Source organism: Bos grunniens, chromosome 22 (genome assembly GCF_055505025.1).
Source record: "Bos grunniens cultivar Pamir isolate PY7600 chromosome 22, Bosgru_T2T1.0, whole genome shotgun sequence".
Classification (NCBI taxonomy): Eukaryota; Metazoa; Chordata; class Mammalia; order Artiodactyla; family Bovidae; genus Bos; species Bos grunniens.
In genome coordinates this window covers 40,403,668-40,426,640 of record NC_141186.1, presented here as the reverse complement: position 1 = coordinate 40,426,640, position 22,973 = coordinate 40,403,668, and the positions used below count along the sequence as shown (strand labels likewise).

The 22,973-nt window shown below is 40.0% G+C and overlaps 1 pseudogene across 1 annotated transcript; it reads left to right on the top strand.

The window, feature by feature from the left end:
- The first annotated feature begins 2,694 nt into the window (after positions 1 to 2,694).
- On the top strand, positions 2,695 to 3,691 carry LOC147348319 (S-phase kinase-associated protein 1 pseudogene; annotated as a pseudogene). Its single transcript, XR_015151955.1, has one exon. The product of XR_015151955.1 is annotated as an S-phase kinase-associated protein 1 pseudogene (transcript).
- The last annotated feature ends 19,282 nt before the right edge of the window (positions 3,692 to 22,973 follow it).

Here is a 22,973-nt window from a genome sequence, read left to right as displayed (position 1 = left end):
CCCTGATGCTGGGAAAGATTGAAGGCGGGAGGAGAAGAGGATGACAGAGGATGAGATGGTTGGATGGCATCACTGTCTCGATGGACATGAGTTTGAGCAAGCTTCGGGAGTTGATAATAAGCAGGGAAGCCTGGCGTGCTGCAGTCCATGGTGTCGCAAAGAGTCAGACACGATTGACTGAACTCAAGTGAATTCAGTACACTAGGCACCTTCTGTGCATTACCTCATTTTATCTAACAACTCTCTGAAGTAGATAGTACTATATTTTCGTTTCACAGATGAGAAAATTAAGAACTAGGGAGGGAAAGATACCAGCCCATGCTCACCCAACAAGGAAGGGGCAGAACAGTGAGTCATAGTCAGGTCCACAGAATAGCAAAGCCCATGTTCTTATATACTGTACTCAATTGCATCTCTGTTTTCCTTCATTAATTCTCAAGTAGGTATCGAATGTGAACTATAAATAAACTGTGTGCTATTTGGACTACAAATAAATAGGAAATGACAAGCTGAGAAGTATTGCTGCTCTGTTCCCTTCCCGTCTCTCTTCTGCTTTCCCACTTAAGAAACCCAGCCAGGCCATCTACTGCATGCCGATTGTGTTGTCACTCCCTCGTATATTTCCTTGAATGGTTGCTGGAAAGTAAAATGAAATCATCATTCGGGCGCAGAAAGGCAATTTAAGTATAAACAGCCCAAATAGGCAATATTGATCACGGGAGCTAAATGTAACACGTATAACATGAAACACTGTACATGGGAGGGTCAAAAAGATGAAAAGCAATCACCCAAAGTCTAACTTGCACACAAATGCAAACCATTCTACTCCTTAAGTGTTCATGGAAGAGTGCATCAAGGAAATAATGCATTTATGCTCTCAAGAAGCTTAAACTTTTGTTGGAGAAACAAAACGCTCCTGGATGATACTGTTAAGGGAAAAAAAAATCAGTCATAGTTCAGTGCCAATAATAAGTGTTTCAGAGGTCCTTGGGTAAGAAAGAAACTGTGGTTAATAATTGGCCTCAGTCTTCTAGTTTCTCCAAGAAAACCCTAAGTAAAGCTGGACTCCCACCAAGAGGTGATGGAAATCAGTTTGCTTTCAAAAGTGGAATATCTCTGCCAGAAACTTCAGGTCAAAAAAGCACTGAGAACATCCTGTTGTGACTCTCCAAATGGTTGTCTTCTCAAGATTTGCCTCCACAAGTGGCACCCAAGGAAATAAAAGCAACCATGAGTGTCATCAACGTCAAATAATAATATGGCCAGGTTGGTGGTGGCGCTGGCTCTGGTCTCCAGCACCTGTGGGATTTGGACATAGACCAGGGCATCCTGCCACAGCTTCTAGATGGCCCATGAAGGCAGGGTCTGTGTCTGGCGTGCTCCTCTGCCCCCAGTGCCCGAGGCATTGCCTGGCATGCAGGGGGCTCTCAATAAATCAACCAAATGAATGAAGCTACCCAATCCAATGGAAAACTAAAACTAGTTTGGGGACAGTATTCACTTCTGTAGATTCTTCCTATGTCTTTATGATTCTCATTTCAAGCAAAGAGCCAGACTTTGGGCTTCCTTGTCTCAGGGGAGATCTGACGGCAGCAGCAATTCCTGTCTTGTGTGGAAACCCAAAGTCACTGAAATGATTATTGTGGGTTTTCTGGAGTTGGTGGAGGGGAGAGGGAAGCATTTCTCAGAGAAGATGGGGAAGAGGACAAATGTTGGAGATCCTTTGTTTAGTTGGGGTTTAAGCCTAACCATGACAGCATTCTGGGAGCACTAAGATCTCAGAGAGTCCTACTCTGGGGTGCTTAAGCAGGCTGGAAGCCAGGTGCCCAGGTTCTACCTCTGCCCCAGCTCTGGTGCCTTAGCCTGAGAAGGCCCTGCAGCATAATAGAATGATACCCCATGCTCTCTTTAAGACCATGGGAGACCTTTGCACAGCATCCTTGGTACAGGGTGGTGGGAGGAAACATGGGGGAAAAAGTGTTCTGGTAATGACTGAGTCTGAAATTGGACCAACTATGGCAGGATGAGAAAGCTTAAGCAAAGATTTAAGAAAATCATGAAATGTAATCATTCTTCCATATGTGAGATTGTAGGTGGCAAGTCATGACTGCCATAGTCACTTGGTATACAAGTTGCAAGCATGTGTAAAGTCCCCAACTGCTGATGCACTTATCACTTGGTGAAGCCTGACGAGTTGATAAATATCACTTAGCGGGAAGCGCAGCCATGCAGAACTGTGCTGGGGCGTGGGGATGCCAACGTCAACTCTGCTGTGGGACAAGACTGACAGAGGGGCCTGGCTTCAGTCACACAGGGCTCCAGTTTGGAGCCTCAGGGCAGGATACTCCACAGGAGGCCAAGTCCAGCAGTTTCTTCAGCCCCTTCTTGCCTGACTACTCAAGTTGTACATCAACTCCCAAGGATTTAGACGTTCATTTTGGCACTGGAATTTATGCTTCAGCATTGCAGCCATTCCACTGCCTAATGATTGGCACCTAATTAACTCTAATAATGAGGCTTCCCAGGCCTCTTGGTGGTAAAGAATCCACCTGCCAATGCAGGAGACACAGATTTGATTCTTGGGTTGGGAAGATCCCCTGGAGAAGGAAATTGAACCCACTCCAATATTCTTGCCTGGAAAATTCCATGGACAGAGGAGCCTGGCAGGCTACAGTCCATGGAGTTTCAAAGAGTTGGACACGGTAGTGGCCTTGTTCTCCGCTTTTCAGTGTTGCTGTTTGACGACGTTGCCCTGCTCACTTCAGCCTCCGGCCCGCCATCTCCTTGAGACCTACCACCATGCCTTCAATTAAGTTGCAGAGCTCTGATGGAGAGATATTCGAAGTTGATGTTGAAATTGCAAAACAATCTGTGACCATCAAGACTATGTTGGAAGATTTGGGAATGGATGATGAAGGAGATGATGATCCAGTCCCCTTGCCAAATGTTAATGCAGCAATATTGAAAAAGGTCATTCAGTGGTGCACTCACCACAAGGATCATCCTCCTCCTCCTGAGGATGATGAGAACAAAGAAAAACGAACAGATGATATACCTGTTTGGGATCAAGAATTCCTGAAAGTTGACCAAGGGACACTCTTTGAACTTATATTGGCAGCAAACTATTTAGACATCAAAGGTTTGCTTGATGTTACCTGCAAGACTGTTGCTAATATGATCAAGGGCAAAACTCCTGAGGAGATTCGAAAGACATTCAATATCAAAAATGATTTTACTGAAGAAGAGGAAGCCCAGGTACGCAAAGAGAACCAGTGGTGTGAGGAGAAGTGAAATTTCGTGTCTAATGCTGTAACACTGTAAGGATTATTCCAAATACTAGTTGCACTGCTTTGTTTATAATTGTTAATATTAGAAAAAGAGTCAACAAATGCAGCAGCAAGTCAATTGTATCAGCAGAATGTTGTCCTCATTGCATGTGTAGTTTCAGTACAGTTCCCAAACTTAAGGCCCAGTTTCTTCTAGTGTGATTGAAAGTTTCTTTTCTTTGCTCTGAATAAAATTGAACTGTGGGTTCCCTATAGAAAGTGGCATTTTGGGCTTTCCCTTTTTGTAAAGCAATTTCTGCCTAGTTTATTGTCCAGTTAATTTTAGTTCAGTGACTTTTAAAGTTGGCGTTGTAAATAAAGCAACTTGCAAAAAACCTTCTGAAAAAAAAAAAAAAAAAAACAAAGAGTTGGACACGACTTAGCAACTAAACAACAACAACAACAATTAGTGCTAGTAATAGCAACACAACTAACAACAACAATGATGAAAGTAACAAAAACAATAATACTGATAATATTGCTGAATTCATACTCTTGCCAGGGAATGTACTCATCTCTTTACATGATCAGTCAAGTGAAAAACAAACAACAAAAAAAACCCTCTTATGTTACCATTTTACAAAGGAGAGGATTAGTTTTATCTTCACCTTGAAGACCAGGAAATGGAGACTTAGAACTGCTTTAAACTCACCCAAGGTCCCAAATAAGCAGATAGTAAAGGCAGGGTTATGATCCAGGCAGTCTGATCCCAGAGCTCCTGGTTTTAGTTACTACAGAAGATGCCTTTGCTTTAAAATGCAGTAATTAACAAATAAATAAATGCTAATGTTCAGAGATGACCCCAGGTTCAGTGTAACGTACTTTGCAAACTACAAAGATTGACACAGGCCAAATACGCCATGTTCCCTGATTCCCCAGTTTCCCATGAAATGCTGGCGAGAAGGCAACCACTATCCACCTTATCTCCCTGCCTCCAGGTAAACTCCCTTTGGTCTAAAGGAATACTGTTCTCTATCCAGACACACACTGCAACAACCAAGGGGGCGTTCTTCCTCCTATGACCCAGACCTCTCTGCTTTAGACGAGTGTGGGCTTGGGGTAGCTCCCCTGGGAAGACATGTCACATCTGCAGGAAGGAGGTAGTTTAAAGTGCAAAATATAACATTTTATATTAAAATATAAAAACCGCAATATTATTTCTTTATAAAAATAAAATATTTTTTGAAAAGTACCAATCACATACTGTTTTATAACATATCCTATGTGAAAGACCCTATGGAAAAGACTCTAAAGCTGGGAAAGATTGAAGGCAAGAGGAGAAAGTGGTGGCAGAGAATAAGATGGTTAGATAATATGACTGACTTAATGGACATGAATTTGAGCAGACTCTGGGAGATAGTGGAGGACAGAGGAGCCTGGTGTGCTGCAGTCCATGGGGTCACAAAGTTAACGACTAGACAACAAAAACAAGAGCTAACACCTCTATGAGGGGAGCCCTTATCTTAGTTTGGGTTTCCAAACTAAGAATTGGTGTGAAAGTAAAGGAAATGGCAACCAATCCAGTATTCTTTCCTGGGAAATCCCATGGACAGAGGAGCCTGCCAGGACATGTCACAAACGTCACAAACTGAGTCAACTCAGTTGGATGCAACTGAGCAACTAAACAACAAGGGAAGAGGAGCTCTTATTTTCATTTGGGTTCCCAAACTGAGAATTTCTGTGAAAGTGTTGAAAGTGTTCCATGATTAGTAGGTGTGGAGAGAGAAATGAGAAAGCAGAGTAGGGAAGGGAAGAAGAGGGAAGAAGATTGCCGTATAAGCAAAGTCTCCACTCAAGGAGGTGGTTCATCCCTCAGAGGAGCTCTGGAGATCATGTATGTCAGTGATTCTCAAAGTGTGGTCCCCAGACCATCAGCATTGCCCAGAAATTTGTTAGAGGTGCAAATTCTCAGGTCTGCACCCCAGGCCTGCTAAATGAGAAACCCTGAGGTAGGACCAGCATGTTGGACTTTACCAAGCCCTCCTGGGATTTTGATGTAGGACACCTCAGAGTTGTCCTGATCAGGCAAGGAAGCCAAGAGTGTTTAGACCCCATAGTGTCCATAATTAGTTCTGTGCTGGGTGGCCAGAGTGGAGGGAATGTTTAGTGGGAGAGAAAACCCACAAGCAGGGGGTGGCAAGAGATTTCAGAGAGACTCGGGGTGGGGGAGGTCCCTTCTTTTCAAATTGGTCAGTGAGGCAGTGTGACTTGCCCAAGGCCACACAGTTGATCAGTGCCAAAGTCAAGATTCACGTCTACATCTGACATGAGAACCAGTCTTTTAATCAAAACACCACACTGCTTTCAGAGGGCATGAATGAAAAAATTGATGGGCAGATACCACTGCATCAGCTCAGGGGCCCCTCCTCTTCTCTCCCCCGCCCCCACCCCCACCCCTAGCTCTTTTCCTCAAGTAAACACTCTCTACGAATGAATCCATCACTTAGGTTTAAACTGTCAAAGAAGTAAGTAAGTAAGTGTATCTACCTGCCTCAAAGAAGTAAGTAAGTAAGTGTATCTACCTGCCTATCAGCGATAAAGCTACATTCCTTATTTAGAGTCTGCCATGGTCTCTCCCCTAACAAATCGGTGAAGGCAGAAGGACTTTTTTCTTAGTTTGGGAGTGTGAACAAGACATTCTAAATACAATACCAGAAATAGAAAGGCTTGCCTTCTAGTCCTACCTGTAGTGGGACCTATTTATATACTGATGAGAGGAAACGTGTAAAATAAAGATTATATAAATTGGTTTTGCAAATAATCCAATCAACTGCTTGGAAAGAATCATGATCTATGGAAGATGTTCTAAATAATAACTTTTGTAGTGCTAATGTAGCAACAACCGAGGAAACTGGGAGAAGAGTTACTTCATAAATGTGGATTATTGATTAACAAACCACCATGTGACATGTAGTGCAATTTTTCTCAATTTGGGTTTCATAGGCATCCCAAGAGTTCATAGACTTTACATTGCAGTTCACGTGTTACACAAGTATTTTATATTTTCACCTAAATTATGATCTAAATTGCTGTGACGTTTCCTAAATGAAAGACAGTTTAATAAAATTAGATTCCAGTTTATTCATGGTGTTTCTGTAGGCAGCATCCCAAGATGTCCACTTCTATTTTCTAAACAGAGTCCATACAACACCCAAGCATGGGAACCACTGTGTAGTGGCTTAAACAATTGCTTCTCAAACTGCAGTCCCTGGATCATCAGCATTGGCATATCTAGGGGATGATTAGATATGTAGAACTCAAGGCTCCCTCCTGCATCCATGAATCAGAATCTGTACTGGGTTCCAACCCAGACAGTGCAGGGGTTAGATCCCAGCTCCAGCACTTAAAAAAATTTTATTTAACCTTTTTCGGCCTGAGGCTGTAACTGAAGATAATAATGTAAAATCCTATTTCATAGGTTTGCTATGGGGACTAAATGAAAGAATGAACACGAAAGTGTCACTCATACAGTATAACCCAATGCTCTCAATAAATACTAGCTATTGTATTTTCATCAAAACAGTAAGAAAGAATAGAAAAACACTTTATCAGAAAAGTGACTTTCTATTTCAGCCAATAAAAGACGCATCTCCAACAATGCTTATGGCTGACATTGCCTTCAGTGTTCAAAGAAGAAATGCTCAGATTTCCTACTAATTTGTTAATGGATGATAGGCTCAATATTGATTTGCTTAATGGCAACGTGAAACCTAATAGCTTATCAAATTCTTTGTGTAGTGAAAGTAGATTTCCAGAAACAACATTTAAGCTCTGCTTCATAGAATGCTCTTGTTTGATGGAGAAATGAGGAGAGTAAATTGGAAGCTCTCTTACTGGCAAGCTCACATTCACATGAGAACTCAGTCCATACAATTCGTATTTATATCTTTGCCTCAAAATCCCTACAATATTGACTCATTTTAAAACATGACGTCAAGTCAGATTCAGTGTGACTGAAATTAAGCCACACAGACAGCCTCATCATGTCGTTATGGCAACTTCTCACATAACTTGTCCTTGTAGTCATTGAACAATTGCTAATTTCCTTGCTTTGTGAGGAAGCCTGTCTTGCTTTCTCAGAAGGCTCATCCTGGTAACAAAGGAAATTGTGTATGATGGTGATAGAAATGGTCACAATAGTAACTTTTGTAAGAATAGTATTTCACTATTAGTCACACTTTGCATTTAAATTTGTTTTCTTCAGCATGCCATTTGTGTTGGCATTGGCTTCCAAAAGCTCAGCTGACTTCAGCAGTAAAGGGCTTGGTTGGAACTTTGCTTCCTTTTCTAAAACTCAGGGTGATTTAAAAAAACATGAAAAAAAAATTAAAAAAACGTGAAAATATCTCTAACTAAAAAAAGATTTTAGACCAGTCTGTGATTAGAAGCTGCGCATCTTCAAAGCTGACATAGAAGCTTTCTCTTCTTTGTATCCTTCAGTCTAACCACCATGTTTGCTGGATAAACAGTGGAGAATCAGTGAAAATCTAGGTGCATGGGCTTTCCAAGTGGTGCAGTGGCAAAGAATCTGCCTGCCAATGCAGGAAATTCTAGGTGTATTTTGACATTATTTCCATCTTTTTCAGAGTGCATAAGAATTATTTTAATATTTTACTTTTGCAGGGTTCCAGGGGAATAATTCACTAAACAAATTGGAAATGCTGACTGTAAAGGTGAAGATGTTTAAAACAAACATCTTTACTCATCAAACACTAAAAAGTCTAAGGGTTTGTTCTGGATTAAAAGGAAACCAAAGAGACAAGATAACTAAATATAATGTGGGATCTTCAGTTAAATCCTGGATTGGAAAAAAAAAGGTGGGGGTCGGGGTTATGACCCAGAAAAGATATGACTGAGACAACTGGACAAATCTGCATATGTGCAAAATACTAGATGGTCTTAAATTAAGGTTAAATGTCCCAAATATATAGTCATGGCACATTGTCCATTATGGAGGCAAATTTCCTTGTTCTCAGAATATGACTGTTAAAGGATTTGTTACAATGTCTGCAGCCAATTCTCAAATAGTTGAGAAAAATTATGTATATATACATATATACCTTACACTTACACTGCACACATTTACACAAAGATGTATTACAGAAAAACAAAGAAAGGAAATGTGGCAAGGTGTTAACAACTGATGAATCTAGGTGAATAGTATAAAGTTGCTTCTTGTACTACACTTACAGATTTTCTCTTAGAAACAAAAGGTAAGGGTGGGAAGTCCTTGATGGTGAAAAGCTTCAAATCTGTAGGGAAAGAAATGACAGGAAAAAAAAAAAAAAAAGACCTAACAGTAGAATATGATGATCTGAAAGTATAAGAAATCATACAAAAGATTTGTGGAGACCAAAAGCATCCACATAAGATGGGTCTCCATAGAGACTACATTAGATCCTAAATATATAAATAGATTTTAATCCACAGATAAAAACACCTTAAAAATAACAGAACTAAAGTGACATAATCTAAGACTTCTTATGGAAGCACCAGAAATAGTCATATAGTCATTAAAGTCAAGAGAGAGGAATAGATATCTTGGACTTGTTTTCTTAGATAAGGAGTGCATAGACAGAGGACTGGCAAAGCCTTCAACCACTCATGTCAAGTGACTGATATCAATTGCATAACCTCTTGCAAAAATGCCTAGTCCCACGCAATCACTAAACTTATGAGCTCATAAGCTTTCTAAACAGAAGAAAAAATCCAATACACCAATATCATTTCTCAAATTCATCTTAATAATGGATGTAAATCTGACAAATGCTTCTATTCATGTCTGTTCTTGTAAATTGTTTTCAGATTTTAAAAAAAATGATCAGTCTGTTTCTTTTTTCAGTTACATTTTCCAAAAATCATTAATATGCAATATAATAGACTGGTAAAAGGTATGGGCTCTGAAGCCAGGCTACCAGACGTTGAAATTTACTAGCTATCAGATCTTTTAACCTGAATCTTCACATCCTCATCTGTAAAATGGGAAAGAGAAATACTTGGAATCTCACAGACTTCCTGTGCTAATTTAAAGTGATGCTTTGGGGACTTCTCTGGTGGCCCACTGGTTAAGAATCCACCTGCTAATACAGGAGACATGGGTTCAACCTGGTCCAGGAAGGTTCTGCATGCCGTGGTGCCACAACTACTGAGCCTGCACTCTAGAGCCTGCAAGCCACAACTACCAAAGCCCACGTGGTGAGGACTATAGGCTTTAGGAAGTGTGCTAGCATCAGCTAGCATCTATAACATTTCAATATATCTACACTCACATATTTTCTAAAGCAAAAGACAGGAATATTTAAGGGTTACATAGGGACCCTGGTGGTCCAGTGGTAAAGAATCTGCCTTCCAGTGCAGGGAATTTGAGTTTGATTCCTGGTCAGGGAAGTAAAATCCCACATTCCTTGGGGCAACTAAGCCTGCGCACCACAGCTAGGGAAGCTTACAAGATGCAACAAAGAACCTGCACATTGCAATGAAGACCTAACAGGAAAAAAAATAATAATAATAATGCTACACATAGCAGAATACCTTGCCTGTAGTAAAAAAGACTAATAAGAATACTAATAGCCAAGGCTATGGTTTTTCCTGTGGTCATGTATGGATGCGAGAGCTGGACTGTGAAGAAAGCTGAGCGCCAAAGAATTGATGCTTTTGAACTGTGGTGTTGGAGAAGACTCTTGAGAGTCCCTTGGACTGCAAGGAGATCCAACCAGTCCACTCTAAAGGAGATCAGCCCTGGGTGTTCACTTGAAGGACTGATGTTGAAGCTGAAACTCCAATAGTTTGGCCACCTGATGCGATGGGCTGACTCATTGGAAAAGACTCTGATGCTGGGGGGGATTGGGGGAAGGAGGAAAAGGGGACAACAGAGGATGAGATGGCTGGATGGTATCACCGACTTGATGGACGTGAGTCTGAGTGAACTCCGGGAGTTGGTGATGGACAGGGAGGGCTGGCGTGCTGCAATTCATGGGGTCGCAAAGAGTTGGACACGACTGAGCGACTAAACTGAACTGAACTGAATTCATAATTATCTACCTGGCTGCCATATAGAGTGGGAGAAACTACATAGGCTTTGGAGTTTTAGAAACCTGAGTTTAAATCTCTAATTGCTTCTCTTTAGCTATGTGTTCTCTAGCAACTACTTAAGATCTTTCTGGTTCCATCTCCTTATCTGGAAAATAGGAATAATATCACCTTCCCTATACTGAGATAACAAACTGTATATACAGTGCCTGTCCCACTGCAGGCAGTCAGGAAATAGAAACCATGATCATTCTCATTATACCAGCCTACTGAGCAGAAAAGCTTATCCAGTAACAAGCATACCAGATTTTAATAATAATAATATATCGGATAGTCTCAGATATAGTCCATAGTGACTGCAAGTGTTTATTAAAGATTTTAGTAACTGACTTTGTAAACACTGTAATTGTTTTGTTTTGCTTGGGCCAATTTTTTGAGTGCACTCATCACAAGGGTATAGCTTGATCAACTTTTACAGAATATATACATACACATCCGTATACCCAACACCCAGGATCTTCATCCTATAGAACACATTCAGGATCTTCAGGACCTTTCCAGTCATTACTCGTCCCCAGGCGTGACCACTACTCTGACTTCTGTCTCCACAGTTCAGTTTAGCCTATTCTTGAAACACATAAATGTAATGGTACAATGTGTGTACTTTTTTTGGTAGTAAACAGTATGTACCCTTTTGAAAACACATTCAAATTCCCAGCATGTTTCTAATGAGGTATATTCCTGGGCTCTTCCCCTTTGTATTATTATTTTTTTACTTGTAATTGGAAAGCCTTTGTCTTGGTTTCATATTCACTTGCTGTTTGCTTTCAGATCAATTTTCTGGACATGCTTTGAAATTAATGGAATGCATCCAACCATCTTTCAGGAACTAAATGATAACTACTTGTGTCATTCTATTGAAAGGAACAACATGGGTGTGGGCATTCAAGTACATCCTCTAGAAAAAGAACACACAAGTGGCTGGTGGGTGCTATTATATAACCAACAGGCATATTCTGTTATACAAGGTTTAAAGAATAAATGTTTCCTTTAGGGGAAAGAAAAGCAAAAATCCAGTTGTGTAGAGTTTGGGGAAAAGAATACACAATATGAAGAAGATATAACTCCAGGAGACGGCTGAAAGGAGATGACTTACAGATGCAAAAGAAGCAAGAAATTATGGCAAAGCCTTCTAAATATAAAATAGGATGTTATGCCCAAGAAAAACATACAAGGCTACTTTTGCGAAACCAGGGTTGAGAACATATTATGAAAGATGCAAAGAATAGTGAATATGGAACCACTCTCTCTTGTCTCTGCCGTTAACACAAAGAATGAAGGAAGTAGGAGCTCGGCAAGATAAATATTAATGAGTCTCTGGGAGTATCAAGAAACGGAATTAATAAGAGGCAGGTAAAAGAATACTTATACAATTTAAATATTTATAAATCAGCAGAGCTGGATGAGATTCATTTGAACACATTCAACAAACTGGCTAAGGCAGGACATACCTCCAGGACTAGTGTTTGTCGTGGAGACTTATGTACCGGGGAAATTTAAGCAGGCTGATTTAGTGTTGAAGATAAAGCAGCCAACAGCAGATCCGGGAAAAGGCGGGCTAGTTAACGTATCCAAACTACCAGTCAAAACCTTAAATGAAACCATAAATCAGTCCATGAGCACCTTGAGGAAAATAACATAGTAAGTAATAGCCAGAGAGGTTCATAAAAAATAAAGCCTGTCAAAGCAACTTAATCCAGTTTTGGATATGCTAAGAAATTTGAGGAAGGTAATGGATGTTACGTTTAGGGAGGCCCTGCAGGTACCACCAGACCATTCATTTTGGACCCATCTTGTTGATGCCATTGCTGTTGTTCTCACACTTCTCAGCAGTGAAAGGCAGTTTTACTTGCACATTTAATATGTGGGGATAGGACCGTCATTTATTCCCTGTGACACCCCAGCATGGAATTTAGTTATTGGGTAAATGCAGTCTGCACCTAGAAGTACAAAGTAAATGCTACCTAAATGAGAATGAGAGGTAGAGATAATACTGGGACAAACTGGACTGACATCTTTTGGAAGAATTGTGTGTGGGTGGGGGGGTGGCTGCGGTGTGTGGTGTGTGTCTGCAATTATCAGCATAACTGATAATTGAGGCAAAACCAAATGTTTTTCTCTGAATTCTCATATCATTATAAAAAATATAAAAGAATGTGGAGAAAAGGCTCTGTTAAAAAATGTGCAGATCTGATCATCTCAGCAGGTCCTGCTGAAACCAAACATTGACTTCCCATTTCTCTTAGACCAAAATGCTTAGCCTGCCCAAAAGGTCTGCCTAGCTGGCCTGTACTTACCTCTCAGCCTTCCTCATTCCCCACTACTCCCCATCCTCCTCCTCCTCCTTCTGGGCTAGCCAGTTTCCCTGGCCGTCTTTCAGTTCTTCCAAGGCAACATGTTATTCTTGCCTCTGGGCCTTTGCACAGGCTATCCCTTCTTTCATTTACTTATTAATTCTTCAGCTTTCTACCCAAATCTCACTTGGTGGAGTGGGAAACCTTTTTAACCTCTCAGACCATATGGTTCCCATTGTATTTTGCTCTGATAAAATTATATATCCTTCCCAGAAGTGGTGTTTTTGGAATGTTAATCTAATACTCATTTTAAATAATTAATATAGTCCTTCCCCACTAGACTATAAGCCCCGCAAGAGGAGGGACTGACAAGGAGTTTTTTTCAAGATTGTATCCCCAAGACCTAGTACAGTATCAAGCACAGTATCTGTGATCTGATAAAAGAAAAAAAAAACTAGAAATATATACACAGAGGAGTTCCCTTCATAAAGAGTTAACTGGAAAGAACATCTCTCCATCCTGAATATTATAATATTTTCCAGTCTTCTTTTCAAGTAGAATAATGGGGAAAAGTCTTTAATGAGGGTCTTGTTGACAGAGGTGTAAAAACACGAAGCAGCAAAAACTCAAATTGTTGAATTCTACATTTGCACATTACATTTACCTCTGATGTGTTCCAAAATTTCATTTCATGGTGATAATGAATCTGTGGGAAATTAGCATTCTATCGCTCTTCACATAAGAGTGTTAGTGAAGGTTTTCCAAGCCCCGTATCGTGCAGGAAACAAAATGCTTTTCGGGTAACTAACTTTGTAACACATCCTTACTGCTTCAACAGTGTTCATCTTTACACCTTGGAGGGATGGAAACCTAGAACTAGAGAGAACCATCAAGTTGGAGACAACACTTTGTTCTAAAATCAATCACCGATGGGGAATGTTCTCTTTTTTAAAATAACGCTTGGATTTGAGATTTTTAAAAAATATGAATTTGTAAGTTCATAAGTAACCAAATGGCTTTATGTGAGGTTTCGATATAGTCAAGGTCACACAGAAATTAGTGATACAGAGGAGACTAGAATTCAGCCTTCTAGATTCAGTCTATTGTTCTTTCACTAGTTCCTTCCTTCATTCAGCAGATGAGACCTGAAGGGCTCCCATGAGTCTGGTGCTGTGCTAAGCACTGTGGAAACAGAGATGAAGGACCTTTCCTTGTAGAATTCAGTACTCTATGGGAGAAAGCAGGCAAGAAGGAATGATTTCAGTACAGCTGTGATCAATGCTGCTTGTAACTACATCGGCTGGAGCCCCAGGCTGAATGCTCTCAGTGCTTCTCTGACTTCAGCTGTGACTGTGGTGGACAGCTCCAAGCCTGCTGGTGGCTTCCTGATCAGGAGCTCGCTTAGCAGGGAGGGCTGTGACCGCCCTGAGGGGCAGCCCTCAAACAGAGGATGCTGCAAGTTGGTGGATATATGTCCCATCCTTCGGAAGGAAAAATCTGAGGGGCATTCTACGCAGTGCTTCAGAGTCCCCTGGAGACTGAGCCTCAGAGTCCACAGCAATAACCAGCTCAATAATGTGCCTTTTCTGGCTTTTTGTCCATCTGTGGCTCACTCTCTCCACTCCTCCACTCCTGCTTCCCAAGATCACCTTCCAAACAAGCTCCCTGCACCCAAGCCTTTGTTTCAGGCTCTGCTTTTAGAGGAGTGGATACCACCACATAGTAACAGTGAATGATCATGTGAACAAATTAGTGAATGCAGAGGAGACACCAGGGCCAAGGTTGCAAACTGCAGCATCTTTTGTTGGCTGTCCACAAGGTCACTGTCTACAGTGCATTGGTTTGTGTGTGTGTGTGTGTGTGTGTGTGTAAACCTCCTTGAAGATCATGTTGTTAAGTGTTGGGTGTGCATCCAGGTCAGAGGTGAATTGCTCTCCTAAAGAAATAGATACATATGTGTGGGAGGAAGAAGATTCAGGAGCAGAGAAGGCTGGGCTGGTGCACCAGTGGCCTAGATAGGAAATGGATGGAGATGGAAACAGTGAGCAGAGGAGAGGGTGTAAAAGATCTGGGTACTGAGGATTGCTTTTGGTAGGAGTGTTGTGGTGTGGTATAAAATCCCCTGACCTTTCCCCAGGCATAGACACTGGATGTCTGTGGACACTGACACTGGATTAGACTAGATACTGTGTGCCTCCCAAGCTGCTGGGACCATGCACACAGGACATGGTTGCAGAGTCACTTCTGTGACTCCACTCTGAGCTTGTGGGAATTACTGTTGCTTACAAGAATCCATACCAAACAAAGGGCACTGAATGAGAAATCAGAGGACAAAGGTGGAATAAAATGTCTGGTGAGGGCTAGCATTCCTTAGGCTTTTCTGTGAAAACTAGGATTTAGCCTCAGGGAAGTACTCCCAATCAACTGAAACTGGATCTGGTCATTCCCCTACGATGCTTTCTGTCATATTGAGATGCTATCTGCGTCGGAGACCCAGCACGCAGCATGGTACCTGGCACACAGCGGTACTCAATGTATATGTTTATGAAACACAACTAGAAGAAAAGGAGGAAGGGAAAGAATCAGTAGTTAAACAATTAATACATCATCAATCAAAAGATTTAACACTGGTGGAAACTCAGGATCGATGCACAGAACCCAGGAAATCAAATCTTCTGAGGACAAAAGCAATAACATAATTAAGGATCTCCTTGAACCCTGCAGTTGGAGATGGCTGTGGGGACTGAGGAGTCGGTGGAGGAAACACTGTTCCCGTGAAGAAGGTAGAAAAGGTGATTTTTTTTTTTTCATTCAGAAAACATCAGTGGATAAGATGATGCTCTCTTATTGGTAATGAGACATGGGCTTCTTTCCAGAGAGTGACAGAGATCCTTCCAGCAAATCTTGTCTTTGATGTGAGCTCTGCCGAGAAAATACCTTCCGCTGAGCAAGGATGGGAGAGAAATTTGAAGAAGGTGTTTTATGTTCTCCTTGTGTCTTTGATGTACACAAAGGATTTAGTCCTGGAAGATGAAGACTTTATCCATTTTCTTCTTGCTAAGGAGAGCTTTGTTCCACGTTTCCCTGTTGGGTATGATCCTGGTGAGCAGGTGACAGATAATTTTAGGATTTTCTCATTATCTAAGGAACCGTTACACAAGTCCCCACAGGCAACAGGTTGCACAGAAAAGCAAAAGTCATTGTAACACAAAAATATTTACTAATAAATATTAGTAATATTTAATAAATTAGTAATTTATTACAAATATTACTACTCTGGCTAAAATATGCCCTGTCAATTACAAATATCCATGTTACACTATAAATTCAAAGCAAATCAACTATGAAGACAATCTCAAACTCTTTTAAGGGATACAGTTTCATAAAGTCAATCAAGTGATCTGGGAGAAGCACTCCAAGTACAGGCAAAGCTTTTGGTAAACGACAAATCAGCCTACTTAAACTAGTTACCATCTGGCGGGGCGGGAGGGCGGGGGGAGAAAAATAAAGGGGATAACACAATAGCACTTCAAAAAGAAAATAATTGAATAGCAGAAAACGATATCCTTGGGGAAACTGACAAACACAAATACGTACCCCAGATGATCTCCATGATGAACTTTTTGCAAAACTTAAACATGAAGTGAAAGATTGAACTGTTATAAAATTTGTGTTGAAAATTATGCCCTCTAAACTCCTGTTTTATCCACCTTAAACATTAGTTTATACTTGTGATTATAAACTTTAAAATTACTTAACGTATTAAAGTGGGTTTTTAGAAAATATTTATTTATTGGGCTCTGCCAGGTCTTAGTTGCAGCATGTGGGATCTAGTTCCCTGGTCTGGAAACTAGATTCCAGAAACCCCTTCCTCCTGTAATCTGACTTCCTTAATCAAGTCCACCATTGTTTCTCACTTGGATTATTACTAATACAATCACCTCCTATCGCTCCTGCCTCCCGGCTTGCCCTTCTCCAGTTCTTCCTCCTAGTTGTACCCAGATGGCAGGTTCTAAAATACAAACATGAGGATGTCACTCCTCTGCTTGCAGTCCTTTTAGGCAGCCCATCTACCCACTGTGTGCATGTGTCTCAGCATATCTTGCAACGCCTTCATCCATCTCTTTCCAACATCCTCAGCCCTTGTTCCTGTGCTGCTCTGCTCTTCGTTTCAGCTTCTCATCATCTCTAATGTACTATCGTGCCACAGATCTGGCCATTGCACAAGCCTAATGCCTACTCAGCTTTTGGTTCTCACCTTAGAGATCAATTCCTCCAGGAAGCCTTCCCAGATCACTTGGGTCTGCTGTGTCTCCCTTGTGGTCAGTCCCACAGCATCCTGCACTAACTGTACCGAAGCTCTTATGAAACAATATTATTATCAGTAATAGATGAGGGCGCTGGAACTGATACTTCAAGAATCTACAGCTCAGCATCTGGCCCAGAGTACATACCTTAGTCCTTGTGTGTGTGTGTCTTAGTTGCTCAGATACAACTGAGCAACTATTTGTGACCCCATGCACTGTAGCTCACCAGGCTCCCATGTCCATGGAATTCTCCAGGCAAGAATACTGGAATGGGTTGCCATTCTCTTCTCCTGGGGATCTTTCCGACCCAGGAATCAGACTTGGGTCTTCCACATTGCAGGCAGATTCTTTACCATCTGAGCCACCAGAGAAGCCCACTTTAGTCCTTAGTATATGCTTAATTAAAGGAATGAATGAATAAGTGTAACACCAAGCAAAGCAAAACAAAATTAACAGTGTCATGAAAGCAGTAAAGCCTTGCAATTAAACTGAGACATTTCCAAGTCTGGTAGGTAAGGAATATGAAAGTTAAGACATCAAAACTCTTCCCAGAGGTCATTTCTGGGGAGTGTGACTGGGACAATGCAAAAAGGGAATTTCGCTTTTTTACTTTATATACCTAACAGTTGATATTGCTATAAGAACGCATTACCAGTGTAACAATTTTTTTTTTTAATAAATGCCCATAACCAAGTATTTACTGTTAGTTATTAAATAGCCTCTGATCTTCTTGTCGGACATGACTTAGAGACTAAACAACAACAACAAAATCTTCTTGTTTTTTTAATTTTAATTTTATTAAAGTTGATTTACAATGTTGTGTTAATTTCAGGTGTACAGCCAAGTGATTCAGTTATACATATACATGTATTCGTTCTTTTTCGGATTTTTTTTTTTCTCGTATGGGTTATCACAGAATATTGAGTAGAATTCCCTGTGCTTTACAGTAGGTCCTTGTTGGTTATTTTATATATAGTAGTGTGTGTTCATTTGTAAGTCTGCTTCTGTTTTTTAAATAAACATTCATATGTGTCATTTTTTAAAATTAGATTCCACATATAAGTGATATATATGGAAGGAAAAGGGCATTTTCCTTTCTCTAACTTACTCCACTTAGTATGATCATCTCTAGGTTCACCTGTGTTGCTGCAAATGACTTTCATGTTTATGGTTGAGTAATATTCCACTGTGTATATATGACACATCTTCTTTATCAATTCCTTATCAATTCCTCCATCGATGGACATTTAGGCTTCCATGTCTTGGCTATTGTAAAAACAGTGCTGCAATGAACATTGGGGCGCACGTATCTTTTCAGATTATGGTTTTCTCTAGATATATGCCCAGGAGTGGGATTGCTGGATCGTACAGTAGTTTGTAGTTTTTTAGAGAACCTCTATACTGTTCTCCACAGTGGCTGTACTGATTTACATTCCCACCACCAGTGTAGGAGGGCTCCCTTTTCTCCATACCCTCTCCAGCATTTATGTTTGTAGACTTTTTGATGATAGCCTCCTCTTCTTAATTTGAATAGTTCCATTTGTTAAGCTTTTCTCTAAAAAAAAAAAAAAAAAAAAAAAACAGAAAAACTTTGAAATGAAAGCTATCCTAAAAAAATGAAATGTTCTGAACAATTTTAGCTTACCTGTATAAGATGTTTATATAAAATCATCACAATTTCTGCTTGTCATGGAAAATTTTAGGATGTTCTGAATAATTGTGTGTAATGAGAATTTAATCTTGTTTCTTCAAGAGAGTGCAATTGACTTAGGGGGAAGAATATACATCTAGAGGGAAGGAACCTTTTTCACTGTATTATTATTCTGTACTATTATTCATTATTATTATCATTCTCTATTATTCAAAAACTTTCTAAGAAGCTCCTATTACCTTTATAATAAAATAAAAACTAATTAAAAATTTAAAAGTGAAAGCATTTTATGAAGCTTTTAAAAAATACATTAATATTCTTGGCAACTTTGCAAGGTAGATATAATCATCATTTTAAAGATGAAGAAACTGAGACTACAAGAAATTCTGTGACTTGTTTAAGGTCAAAGTGGTAATAAGGGGCAAACTGAGGACTCAACCCCAAATCTAATTTTAATGCCAAGATATAATTCTTTAAAAATGTAATATACTGTGTTTTCTTGTTTTATTAAACATGTAAATAGTAGTTTGCTAGAGGATAAGTGTATTACTTTAGGGATGGAGAGAGATTTATTTTCTTAGTTTAAGGCAGTAGTAACGCTTAGGGATTCAAAATAAATGCTTTCCTTGACCAAGGTACCAAAGAGGAATCACATTAGCTGCCAAATTGAAAACAAATTTCCTCCTAACATTCTTATTAGTATCTTAAACCTTATCATATTTCCTAAATATTCTTTCTTATCTTTACCAACAACAAAGCCTTAGACATAAAGCCTTAAATAGAGGAAGCAATCAATATTGACTTTAAATTTGTTAAAGTATAAATGTGCGTGTTTTATGTACATGTATGTGGATGTTTTCATACAAATATTTGTATAGTGTAGAAAATATATATACCAGATGTTAACTGTTGTTATACTTGGCTAATGAAATTATAAATACTTTAATTTCTCTGGAATTTCCTGTACCTGTTAATTTGTCTAAAAATGGACAATTTACTAATTTGTAATAAGAAGAAAAAAGAGTGGGGATTGTTATGCAAGATAATGAGATTTATAAAGTCATAGTAACCATGTATACTGGCTCAGGAATAGACAAACTGACCAAAGAAACACAATACAAAGTGTAGAAATACACATAGAAATTTGATATATGAGAGGTAATATGCTAGCCATGTGGGATCAGGGGAGGAGGCAAAATCATTCAATACATTGAACTGAAAAAAAAAAACAGTTATCCATAATAGAAAAATATGATTTTGGATCCCTAACTCAAATCATACTCAAAAGTCAATTACAGATAGAGTAAGGACTGAAACTCCAGAGGGAAACAGAAAAGATTGAGAGAAATTCTTAATTAGATATAAAGAGTGCTAATCATTAAAGAAAAGACTGATAAGCTCAATTCCATTAAAACTAAGAACTTATGCTAAGAATACCCTAAAGAAAGTGAAAAGACAAGTCAAAAGCAGGGAGAAAATATCTGAAAGGATACCAACACCATATTAGTCAGGGTCCTCCAACAAAAAGGAGATGTGTGTACATATGAGGAGATTTATGACAGGAATTGGCTCACATGATTATGGCAGCTCAGAAGTCTCACAATCTGCCTTCTGCAAGCTGGAGACTCAGAAAGGCTGGTGATGTAATTCAGTCTGTTCCTGAGGGCCTGAGTACCAGGAACCTAGATGTCTTAGAGCAGGAAATGATGGATGACCCAACACAAACAGAGAGCAAATTTTCTCTTTACATTTTCATTCTATCTAGTCCCTCAAAGGATTATGTGATGTTCACCCACCCAAAGAGGGTGATCTTATACTCAGTGTATGCATTCACACGCCAATCTCTTACAAAAACATCCTCACAGACACACCCAGAAATATATTATCAGCTATCTGTGAATCCTTTGGCCCAGTCAAGTTGACACATAAAATTAACTATCATCACCACCAACAGATTAGAGTAAAATACATATATATATATATCAAATACTTCCCTACAAACCAATAGGAGAAAGCAAACAAATCAGTAGAAAAGCAAGAGACATGAACAGACATCTCACAGAAAAGGAGATATTTATGGCCAATTGATACAAAAAGAGGCCATCAACCTTATTAGCAATCAGAAAATACAGATCAAGATCAAAATGCCATTTTATACCTAACAGCTTAAGAAAGGGGCTTCCCTGGTGGCTCCAATGGTAGAGAACCTGCTTACAATGCAGGAGACCCAGTTTCAATCCCTGGATGGGGAAGATCTCCTGGAGAAGGAAATTGCTTTAAAAAAAAAAACCAAAAAAAAAAAACAAGAATACCAAGAGTAAGGGAGGATGCAAGTCAACAGGAAAGCTTACACATTCTGGTGGGAGTATACGTTATTACAGTCACTTTGGAGAATAATTTCATATTATTTGGTAAAGCTGAACATTCATTTATCTCCAATCCAGCATTTCTACTGCTGAGTGTGAATTCCTGAGAGAAAATCCTCTTTATGTGCCCATGAAGATGTGTTTGAGAAGGTCCACAAGAGAACTATTCATAACAGCAAAAAAAAAAAAAAAAAGGAAAGGAAATGACTAAATTGAGCACTGAGAAGAGAACAGATAAAAGTAAGTTTCTAACATAGCCATCTGGCACATGGTAAACAATCAATAAATGGTAGCCCTTACCATTAGCCCTGAGTATCAGTTTCATCATGTTAAATACAGCAATAATAATACCTATTTTACAGTAACATATAAAGAATTAAATGAGAAACAGATGTAAGTCCTTGGCACACAGATAGCATTTGACAAATGTTACTGCCTCCTTATGGATCTGGGTGAAGTTCGGGAGCTATGAGCTTGGTAATGGAAGAATGTGTATATGTGATGTTGCCCAGCAAGGCCTACCCTTAGCAGGCTTCCAAGGCTGGCTGTTTTTGTCTTGAAGAAACAGAGTATGCCTACTCCATGTCTGGAAAGCACCTTCTGACATGGTATTTTATACTATTGTTTCCATTGTACTGAGCTTTGAGAGGTAAGATGACTTGCCTCAGGTCATCCAGCTCAGAAGCAGATGTGGATTTGAACTCACACGATCTAATCCTCAATACCAGCACCCTCTGTGTACTAAGTCACTTCAACCGTGTCTGACTCTGTGTGACCCTATGGTCTGTAGCCCGCCAGCTGTCCATGGGATTCTCCAGGCAAGAATAATGGAGGGAATTGCCATTTCCTTCTCCAGGGGATCTTCCCAACCCAGGGACTGACCAAAGTCTCTTACTTCTTCTCCTGCATTGGCAGGCAGGTTCTTTACCCCTAGCGCCACCTGGGGAGTCCACCAGCACCCTCTACTGCTTTCCAAATGCTACCAGATCTCAACATCACCTCTAACAGAAAGGCAACATAATCTCAACTGGCAGGGATTCCAGAACCCTTCTTCCAGTTCCAGTTCCTGTCCCCACCTGAGGGGGAGTGTGTGTGTGTGTGTGTCTGTCTGTCTGTCTGTCCATGTTGGGAAAAGGAGAAGACCCAGTCTTGACAACCAATGAGTGACCCTGGAGCAAATGTCAGCTTGGAAGAGCAGAGGCCACAAATGGTTAATGGCATTATTCCCCAAAGGGCACCAGAAAGTCAAGTAAACTATTCTTGACCTTTCAGAAGCTATTATGAGGAAAACATAAAGAAACAATTCTGCGGGCTTAATGAAGGAACGCTGTGAAAAGTGTAATGGGCTATTTGTGAACATCTCAAAAGCATCATATAATTTGGCACAATTGGCAGTCTATTCTCCAGCAAGGCCAAGCAGTGTGTTGCTACTTTAGGCCCAAAGTGCCTTGGCAAAGCCAGGACCCCACCTCCATCCCTTCTCTAAAGCCCAGGGTGTCTATGATTTAATTTCCAAGGCTTAAACAGCAGCTGCTGAAACGAAATGTGGCACTGGCTCATTCATTTTCCCCAAGTGCTAAAATATGTTTTTTTGCTTCAAAATATGAGCCCTATTCAGGTTTTGGGGTTTTTTTCCCACTACACACACAGAGTTCTTCTTTTTAAAGTTATATTTTCAAGCAATTAGTTTATTCTATTGACTCAGCTCTTCATGGCTTTGGTGGGGGCTGGTGGAAGAATGAGGTGGTAGAGTACTTCATTATTTTTAAAAATGGTTATTGGCCATGCTTGGCTCTCATATTTCATTCCCAATTTCATAAGGACATTTAGTATGCAGAGTCTCTGAGTAAGACCATCAGCTGCCACGTTAGCACAATGGCTCTTTGGAGTCGTAACAGTATACTACAGAAATGATCCGTGGATTATATAAGCCTATAAGG